Source organism: Trachemys scripta, chromosome 11 (genome assembly GCF_013100865.1).
Source record: "Trachemys scripta elegans isolate TJP31775 chromosome 11, CAS_Tse_1.0, whole genome shotgun sequence".
Taxonomy (NCBI): Eukaryota; Metazoa; Chordata; order Testudines; family Emydidae; genus Trachemys; species Trachemys scripta.
In genome coordinates, this window is record NC_048308.1 from 34,394,320 (window position 1) to 34,403,471 (window position 9,152).

The window sequence follows — 9,152 nt, forward strand, 5'->3', positions numbered from 1 at the left end:
CTGGGGTACGGTGGGTGCAGAGCAACCAATGATGTTAGGGAAGGGGACAATGCAGGATGGAATCCTAGCAGTGAGCAGACAAGGATCGGGTGCTGGTTGGAGGAAGAAAAGCTGAAAATAATAAAGCATTTATTTCATTATGTAATATATGCATTTGGCAAGTGAAGATAAAAAACAAATAAGCATCCATGTATAATGAGGCTGTCCTGTCCAATATCGTAGATATCAAATGTTTGAATGTGTAATTCATTGACACTAAAGAGTCTGCAGATCACTGGAGCCAGCAGAATCATTTTACATACTGTTTTGATAGGGCATTTCATGTCTTATTTTATATACTAGCATCATGGGATTTTTATTATGGTTTAAATTCTGCTTGGACCCAAATCCTATGGGGAGCTGAGCTCTTTCAACTCCCATTGATTGCAACGGGAGTTAAGATGCTCAGCACCTCATAGGAAGCATTCAGCACCTTGCAGAATCAGGGCTTTACGATCCAGCTTTAAATATTTACTAATACTTCAATATTATGAGCATTTTTTCTAACAATTACAATAAATCCATCCCTATAAACATCTAAATGTGCACTGCAAACGTTAACGTTATTATAATTATAATCCTTAAGATTCTAAATATTTAGTTTGGGAAAAAAAAACAAACCAACATTGGTTACTGAGTTTTTTTTTAAAAACCCTACAGTTTTAAGCTGCTATAGGAACACAGGAGGAAAATTCTGATTATGAAGTAGAAAAGGATAAAATCAATAGTGAAAGAAGTTGTATTTGAAGCTCCTGAGAGGGTATTACAAACAGTATAGGGAAAACATATTTTAAGAATACCTCGGCTGTGTTTCTTTAACATTAATGTTACTTGCACTTTTGAACTGTGCTGCTCTACAAAAAGATGTATATGTATGTAAGAATGTTCAAAATCGTATCAAGAAAGGCTGTTGAAATTAAACTTCCTTTCAAGATGGATGCCAACATGACAAGATATTTAATTTCAATACCATTCTTTTAGATGGTCTACATTGTTTTTAAACAGTTTTTTTTTTTATTGAGTATGAAAGGTCCCAGCCTGACAACATTGGAAACTGAAGCTTTCTCTGCACAGGACAAGTACAAAATGGACAGAAGCTGTGCAAACTTTCCCCCTTGAATGTGCCTCAATCCTGTTGTAGAAAGACTGCATATTCACTCTATGACCTTTCTGCCGAGATCACCAGTGAGATCACTGGTTGTGAGCTTGGCTTTTATGAGACGAACATTGGTCCACTAGTCATTCTATGTAGGCCACTGAACAGTTGTCAAACAGTTCAGACTGGTCACAGGTACACAGATGGAATATGAATCCCAGACCCAGAGGTGGAAAGATCCATAATTCATTACCAGTCTCTTGAATCAAACTTGCACCTTAATTGCTAGGTTCTTATTTAGCTTTAACCATTTGCAGATTCATCTGAATTATCTTTTTCATATGTTGCAAAGTTCTGCAAGGTCCTTGAAACATCTGCAACAGATCAGTTGCTTGTGGTAAAAGGAACACCTTTTCAGACAGAATCTCCCTCAAGATCTGAAAGATCTGGCAAACACAGTCAGTATTACACTGTTGCCAGAAGTAGTGCTTTTCAGGGCCGGTATTTCTGAAAATGACAAAAATGCAAGGCAGTGGCAAGTACAGATTTGTAGATAGGTGAAGTGGCAAAACACCCAACCCTGAAACTTTTAAGTATAAACTGGGTTCTGTCAGTCTGTGCTACAAGGTATTCCTTTTATTGCCTACATATAGCACTTTAAATGTTGTCATTTTCAAACTGGACTATATAAGGAGACGCTAGAATTCAGATAAATAAATGCAGGCCGTGCAACACAAAAGGATCCTTGTGTGAGGTCTTGAACTAGTTAGCATGCCTAACCTGCTTTCTATTTTAGTTCTGTACTTTTACTGACCCTAGCCTACTCTATATGGAACACTTGAATTTTCCACAATCACAATTTTAGAAGCACTCATACTAATATACTGTGAAGGTGTCCAGTGTTCAATAGGTCTTGAAATTACTTTTTTCCTCAGGTATCAGTGGTGGAATGTAACTGGGCTCAAGGTACCTAAAGGATCTTGTAAAAATACTGCATGCAAGTCAAAACTTTTTTTAACCGCATTATGAATTTCTTGTAGCTCCATGTAGCGAGGTGGTGGGCTACCCCACAGCCCCGCTGAGGGCCGAACCTCCCCTACTACCAACGTGGGCGGAGCCACCGGGTCCGGCGCCCGCCCTTCCGAGGTCACGTCCCCGACCCGGAAGTATAAAAGCCCGCCTGCAGCACTCAGTGGAGGCCAGGCCGGCGGAGAGAGCAGATGTCCCTGGCCGAGCTCCTGCTTGGGAAACAGCCGCAGGCCGCGAGCGGCCTGCTAACTCACCGGGCCGGTCGAGCCTACCTATCGCCAGGTACCCCGAGGAGGACTGGCCAAGCCTGCCCCGTGCCAGCTACCCCGAGGAGGAGCCAAGCCTGTCCTTCGCTACCTACCCCGAGGAGCCCATGCTGGTGGAGAGCACGACACTAAGACGGCCCAGGTACTGTACGAGGTGGAGTGTGGAAGTAGCCCAGGGGCAGCCGACCCCAGTCTGGCTGCTGCACTGCCAGAACCGATGTCAGTGGGTTGCGGCCAGGATCCCCACTGACAGCAGTGAGTTTCCGTCACTGCTAGGGCCCCTGGCTGGGACGCAGTGGAGTGGGAGGGCCTGCGTCCCCCCTGCCACCCACTCCTTGGGTGGCAGACTCCTCCTTTTTCCCTGGCCTAGAGAGGCTGGGGGCTGCTACAAACCTCGACCCAGCCCCTGCTTAAGGGCCTGGGCCTCTGACTATTTGCTTGCTGCCCCGCCCTGACCTAGGGCCTGGGCTGCTACAAACCCTGGCCCAGCCCCTGCTTAAGGGCCTGGGTACTTGCTTGACTACTGGTTTGCTGCCCCGCCCTGGCCTAGGGCCTGGGCTGCTACCAACTCCGACCCAGTCCCTGCTTAAGGGCATGGGTATTGACCTAACTGTGTGATTACTGCCCCAGCCTGATTGGGGCTCGGGGCTCTTTTCGGACAGTAGCAAGGCAGTGGGCTACCCCACAGCCCCGCTGAGGGCCGAACCGCAGCCCAAAACTACTACACTCCAGTTTTGTCAGAGAGAGCATATACTAAGGTACTGTAGTCTAGCCCCACCAAACTTCAGTAGCTTTTAATGACTGACTGAGTACTATAGCTTTAACACAACTCGCCAATTTGCCCCGTAACTATTCTATGCCAAGCCGTCTGACCTGGGATTTGAGAGGGTCAGAAGGCTCTTCCATAGCAAGTCATTATAAACAGTTACAGAGTTTCTACAGTGTAAATCCTTACTATATATTTAATATTTGAAACTCATATACTCTGCCCCAGTTCAGAAATTTTTTATAGATTCCCCTCATCATGTAAGCTTTTCCCACAAGAAGACAAGTGGGGGGGAAAAGAGCTTGTACCACCTTATTTCAAACCACTTCTCTCAAAAAGGAAGATACTGTTTGTATCTATTTAAAAATAAGTTTCAGACGCCAGCAACTTTATGATACACAAGTTATTCATCATGACAAAAATTTTGCTCACTCCTCATTGCACACATGCTGAAAACCCTTCCCACCTATCCAGGCTTGTTTTTATACCTGACCCAAACCGAACACTTGTAGTCAGGTCCTTTTGAGAGTGTGGTTGCAAGGGTCTAGCCCTGGCCTGGTCTCCATGATTTCCTACCCTCACTCCCATGGCCTGATCCCCATCTCAGAGCAGTGCCGTGCACCTGAAGGGGTGCAAGTTTCCGCTTTCTGGGCCGCTACCCCCAAACCTGTGTCATCACTACTGCTGCTGCTTTGTCCTGGGGGAGGCTTCCTGCTCCCCATACAGGCCGGCGCAACCCATTAGATGACCTAGGTGGTCACCTAGGGTGCTGCGATTTGGGGGGCGGCGACCGCGGTAATCCTCTGTGGGGGGATGGCATTTCGGGGTGGCGGAAAAGCTGGCGGCACGCCTGTCCCCATACCTGTAATCCGTCTACAGCTGCCTCCTGCACATGGGGTTGGCATGGTGCAGCTGTGTACCCAGTTCCTGCCAGCCAGCTCTGCCTCACTGAACTGTGTGTGCTGCAGAGTGAGAGGCACTACAACTTATCAGCACACTCACCCCACAGTGCAGCCAGGCACCGGTGGCTAGCAGGAACAAGGCACGGAGCTGCTTCTGCACAAACCCCATGGGCAGGAGGAGGTGATTAGAGGCTACTAACCTTACCCAAGCCCAAAAGTGTTGGGTTGTTTTCATACCTGACCTGAACCCAACACATGTTGTCAGGACCTGTTAGGTTCAGGTCAGGTTGTGAGGTTCTAGTTCAGACCGATCCTCAAGCATCCCTGTGCAATTATGTGAACGAGCATCTGTGAACCATGATCCATTATATGGAAGCTATGCAAACTTCATGCTTAAGTGCCCCCAATTCTGCCCTACACCTGCTGCACAGAAGAATCACACTAGTTATGCTGCATTTGGGGAGAGGCCCCTGTGGTTGGAAAGAAGCACACATTGCCTCAGAGCATAAATGGGTAAATTTACCATATTGCACTTGGAGGCTGCCACTGCAGTGCAGCTCCCTTTTTTATGAACTGTAGCTTAAAAGCCAGGTTTTGGTCCTTGTATGCCTTTCCAACTCCACATCGTCATTTACACTGTAAACTGGAAAACCTAATGTATAAATCTGAGGAAATTTCTAGAATTATGTTTCAAAAGGTGTGATGTTCAGCAATGGCAGGAAACCATGCCACCAGCAATACTGAAAATGCTGTGTAATTGCTGGAGAAGGGGCTGAGAACAACAATTTTGTCAGATATGACCACAGCATACATTTCAGATGCCAGTGCATTAAAAGATCTCCCCATATTCTTGTAGTCTTCTAATTTCTCTTTTGTTTACTTGATGTTGTTCTGGGGATTAAATTTATTCCAAGAGTTGCACTTTGTTTGAAAAATGGGGTGCAAGGAATCTATAAGGCAACCCAGGGCAAGAGAGAGAGAAGATCCAGATAACCTGATAGGTTAGAGATAGAAATGACCCAACTGATAATATGAATAGTTCTGCAGTCACAGAAAAGCTATGGAGGCAAGTAATGTTGGAAGAAACCATCCTTGCTGGATAACCAGAAACTGGAAAAAAATAAACCAGCTAATGTCCAGAGAAAATAGAATATTATATTCTTCTAATCAGTTACAGTGCAAAGGCTGAAAACCCTCTGAGAAAGAGAGAGAATTATTTTTGTACTGGAGACAGAGCATCTCTACAATTTACCCAGGTGGGTACCTAGGATGGCAAAGCATGGAACTAAACACAAATGAAAAGTGACAGTTCTGCATTTCAAAGGCTTGGGATTTTTAAAAGCCCAAGCCTGTCTGAAGTTTTTGAATTATAACACTACAAACCAATATGCATTTATATCTGAGGTGAGATACAGTCATATTAAGCTGTTTACAGCTTTGCTTTAGCAGCTTAATACAATATTACGTTTGTAAATTCTAATTTAGCTAGTATAGTTTGAATTATTTTTGTCAGCACACACAATACATATATCGCAATTGCCCAGTTCTGATGGACTGATCCAATCTGGGACCCAAACTTGTCTTCATACAAATGATACTCACATATATTGTAAATTGTTTGACATCATAATTAAACTGTTGTCACAGATGTTTATGATAAATAAATTATTCCAAAATAATTGTAAATCACATCATCATCATCATCATGTTCCCATTACATGTTTAGAGCAGCGATGAAGCTCCTCCACTCCTGTATGTTTCTGTCAAAGCTTTCAATGATTCCCCAGCTGTGCCCCAGGTTTTTCAGCACATACTACAGTGTTTTTTCTGTGCTCCTAATTTTTAGTGCAAGTTTCAGAAGGTCCATAATGCTGCAGAAAACTGATTTCATTGTGTGGGACTGGGATATAGGGTGCCCAGGGGGACCCTTATCTATACAGTATGAAGTGTAGAAAGGGGAGGGATACTGTGAGGCAGGCCAGGGTTGTGGCCACTATGTCCATGAACTGAGCAATTCCATCAGGCCACAGAAACACATGAAAAGGGAACAGTGGCCATTAGTCCCTACCCCAATCCATACGCTGCAGTAGCTATTTTGGAGTAATTCCATATCACATATTGCAGTTTGGAACTGTGCATTTCAGTCCTCAGCCCTGTATTTATATATGGCTGATCACACAGCCTGCACATGAGTTTCACACTGTTCCAGAATTTAACCCTTTGTATCTTAGTCATGGATTTGGGCCTTGGCGAGATATTGTAACGGCACTGCAATCTACAACATCTGCAATGGTGCACAAAGTAGAATTTATGATGATAAAATTTCAAAAACCAGCACATATATTTTTTAAAAAAAGAAATCAATGACTTTGTGTAATTAAATAGCTTAGGCTGTTAACATTCTTTGAACCAATACAAAAAATTATATTCAGAATATTCTATCCCATGGCTCCTTTTTATGTACTCAGACACAATGCACTAATTCTTTTAGAGTGGTGTGGGCAGAAGCAAGCTAACAAACTTTCATCAGAGCAGTAAAGGCACATCATTATGTGGTGCCTTTCAGTTTTGATTTTAAAAAATCCATACACCAATATATGTTACAACTGTTTTAGTAACTTGCTTTCAAGAAACAGCTGCATACATTGAACTGCCAGAATTCTCCTTTAAAATATTATACAACAGAACTATGCATAGTAAAAGAGGTGTTTTCATTATGTCAGACAGAAGTATTTTTTTTACTCTAACTTCTTCTTTCACAAAGTAATTAATAAAAGGTGTCAGCCTGGCACTTCTGCTAAATTATACCATATAGTACAACTTGAACATGTGTTATCACAAGAAAGATTTTCATTTAACAAATGAAACTGGTGAGCTGAGATCATGATAAACAGACAGCTTGATTGTTTGACAGCACTGGGCCAGGGGAGACAGAGCTCTTAATGATTATGGAAGTTATCATTATCACTTTCAAGCACAGTGTTGCACTGAAACCATTAACTGATTATTTTAAAAAAAGTGAGGAATAATTACTTTTCAAAATGGGACACAGCGTGTTTAAGGGATTATCCCCATCAAAATTAGTTCTGGAGGAAATGTATATATTCCATCTTATTTAGATACAAGAAAGAATCAAACAAAATTTTTCTCATCAACCAATATGCCACTGTTAAACCATAAAGTCCTCTAAATTGGAGCATAATGTTGTTTAATACCATACCTTCTATGGTAGGAAAATCTATAATTCTTTACACATGTTTTTTTCAAAGATGTTCAGGTGGTCATTAACAGAGACGAAATACTATAGTATGTACATGAATAATTTTTAAAGTTTATAAATTAAACAGCCTCTTTTTCAAGATCCTAGTAGTAAGCTAATAGAATTTAATAAGTCGATACACATGCTGACTGAAGCTCTCTCACATCCACTCATATTTAGTTTAAGCAGTCTTCAGTTTTACAAATTACCACCTCCTTTAATTCAGTTGTGTCACTCCTTTACTTTACTGAACAGTGCTTAGTAGCTGTCCATGGTGCTATACACGCACTTGAGCTGTAGAATAAAGGACTCCTGATATACCAGAATACTTCCAAATTATTATATTTGCCTCATTAAATGGTAACTGTCCTAACAAGTGAGCCAGCCTTATTGAAATTCCCTCCACGAGACTGCAGTATCAATGTTATGCTGTTACTTCCTAGGGCCTATTCTGCTGCATTCCATTAGTGATCATTCTATTCACCACCTGACAACCCTCACTGTAGGAACATAGCAGTCTACAGAAAGATCCATTCCGTTTATTTTATGGTTCATTTTCCAACATGAGTATAAATTTAACAATTTTATTTGAGTTCCCCTGGTGCACCAGAAACCTAAAGCAAGTTTAGCCAGCATATAGTGTCCTGACATTCTGCAGAGGGCTCACTAACACTAGTTTTGTCTGCAGCATTCACCTCCAGTATATAACGGTTGTGTAAATTCATGCAGTCATACAATAAACAATAGCTGAATATCCTCCAGACTTTAACTGTTGTCATTAAAAATAATCAAGTAAGGCAAGGAAATAAAATATAAAGCAGCTCTTTTGGGAAGGAAGCATATTTGTAATGTGAGGCAAAGGCAATGCAACAGCCAAGAATTGCAGTAAATCTCTCAGAGCTAATAGCCACATCTAATAATGCTTTCCTACAACACCTCCAAGCAAATGGATTTTGTTCATTGTTTAATCAGTCAAATCAACAATAATCCCCACATGGATAGAGGAGATGTTTGTTAAGCAAACCCTAATTTATGATTTATTTATTTGCAAAGTGCCTTAAAGCTGGGATGGCTAGAAGAAAGATTACTCTGCTTATTCAAGCATGCTGACAGAGCTGGTTTTTACTAGCAATTTCTCTCTGCATCTCTCAGCATGGCTGACAGTCATCTGCATAGAAAAACAGCATATTTACCACTAAATCATGCAAAAACATTTACCCAAGAAGATGTAGCAAAGGTCAGAATCCACTTCCATACCCCATGAAGCATTAAGCTGAAGGAGCAATCCCACTGGCTTGCTCAGGCCAGCAGTCTCTCTCCTACACTTGACCTAGACTGCCTTACATAATGAGGAATCAGTGCTGTATCCCGTGTGGTAGAGCAAAGCTGAATGTCATCACTGGAAAGAGCAGGCAGTACTGGCAGCAGACAGGCTGGTAGTTTGCATGGAGATCACGAAGTCTCCCCCCCCCCCCCCCCCCCCTCTTCTGGAAGAAAAGGCAAAAAAAGCTCAAAAAACATGCTGTCATTCCTCCCCTGGAATGAATGACTGGAAGGAATGAGGGTGTTACACATGATGCAGACCGCAAGTGCAAAAGCTGCATCTGTGCTCAATGCAAACAACACAATTCCTGAACATTGTATCTAAAGGACTGCATAGCTACAGCTAATAGGAGAGCAACAGCAAGGCAAAGTAAAGAAGGAGAGGCACAGACTACTGCTGAATACAATTGTCTATATAGAAACTCATTATGGTGAGTAGAAGAAAAATAAAGAGTGTATTCGATCAACCTGA

The 9,152-nt window shown here is 42.3% G+C and overlaps 1 protein-coding gene across 7 annotated transcripts in view; it reads right to left on the reverse strand.

Annotated features, from left to right (window-relative positions):
* The window catches only part of LOC117884839 (sodium channel protein type 1 subunit alpha), a 182,259-nt gene extending 173,467 nt beyond the window's left edge, over window positions 1-8,792 (reverse strand). For all 7 annotated transcript variants that reach the window (XM_034785691.1, XM_034785692.1, XM_034785694.1 and 4 more), the window contains exon 1: window positions 8,576-8,792. The gene's annotated coding sequence lies outside the window, so the exon portion shown is untranslated. The remainder of the gene's footprint in view (window positions 1-8,575) is intronic.
* Between the last annotated feature and the right edge of the window lie 360 nt (window positions 8,793-9,152).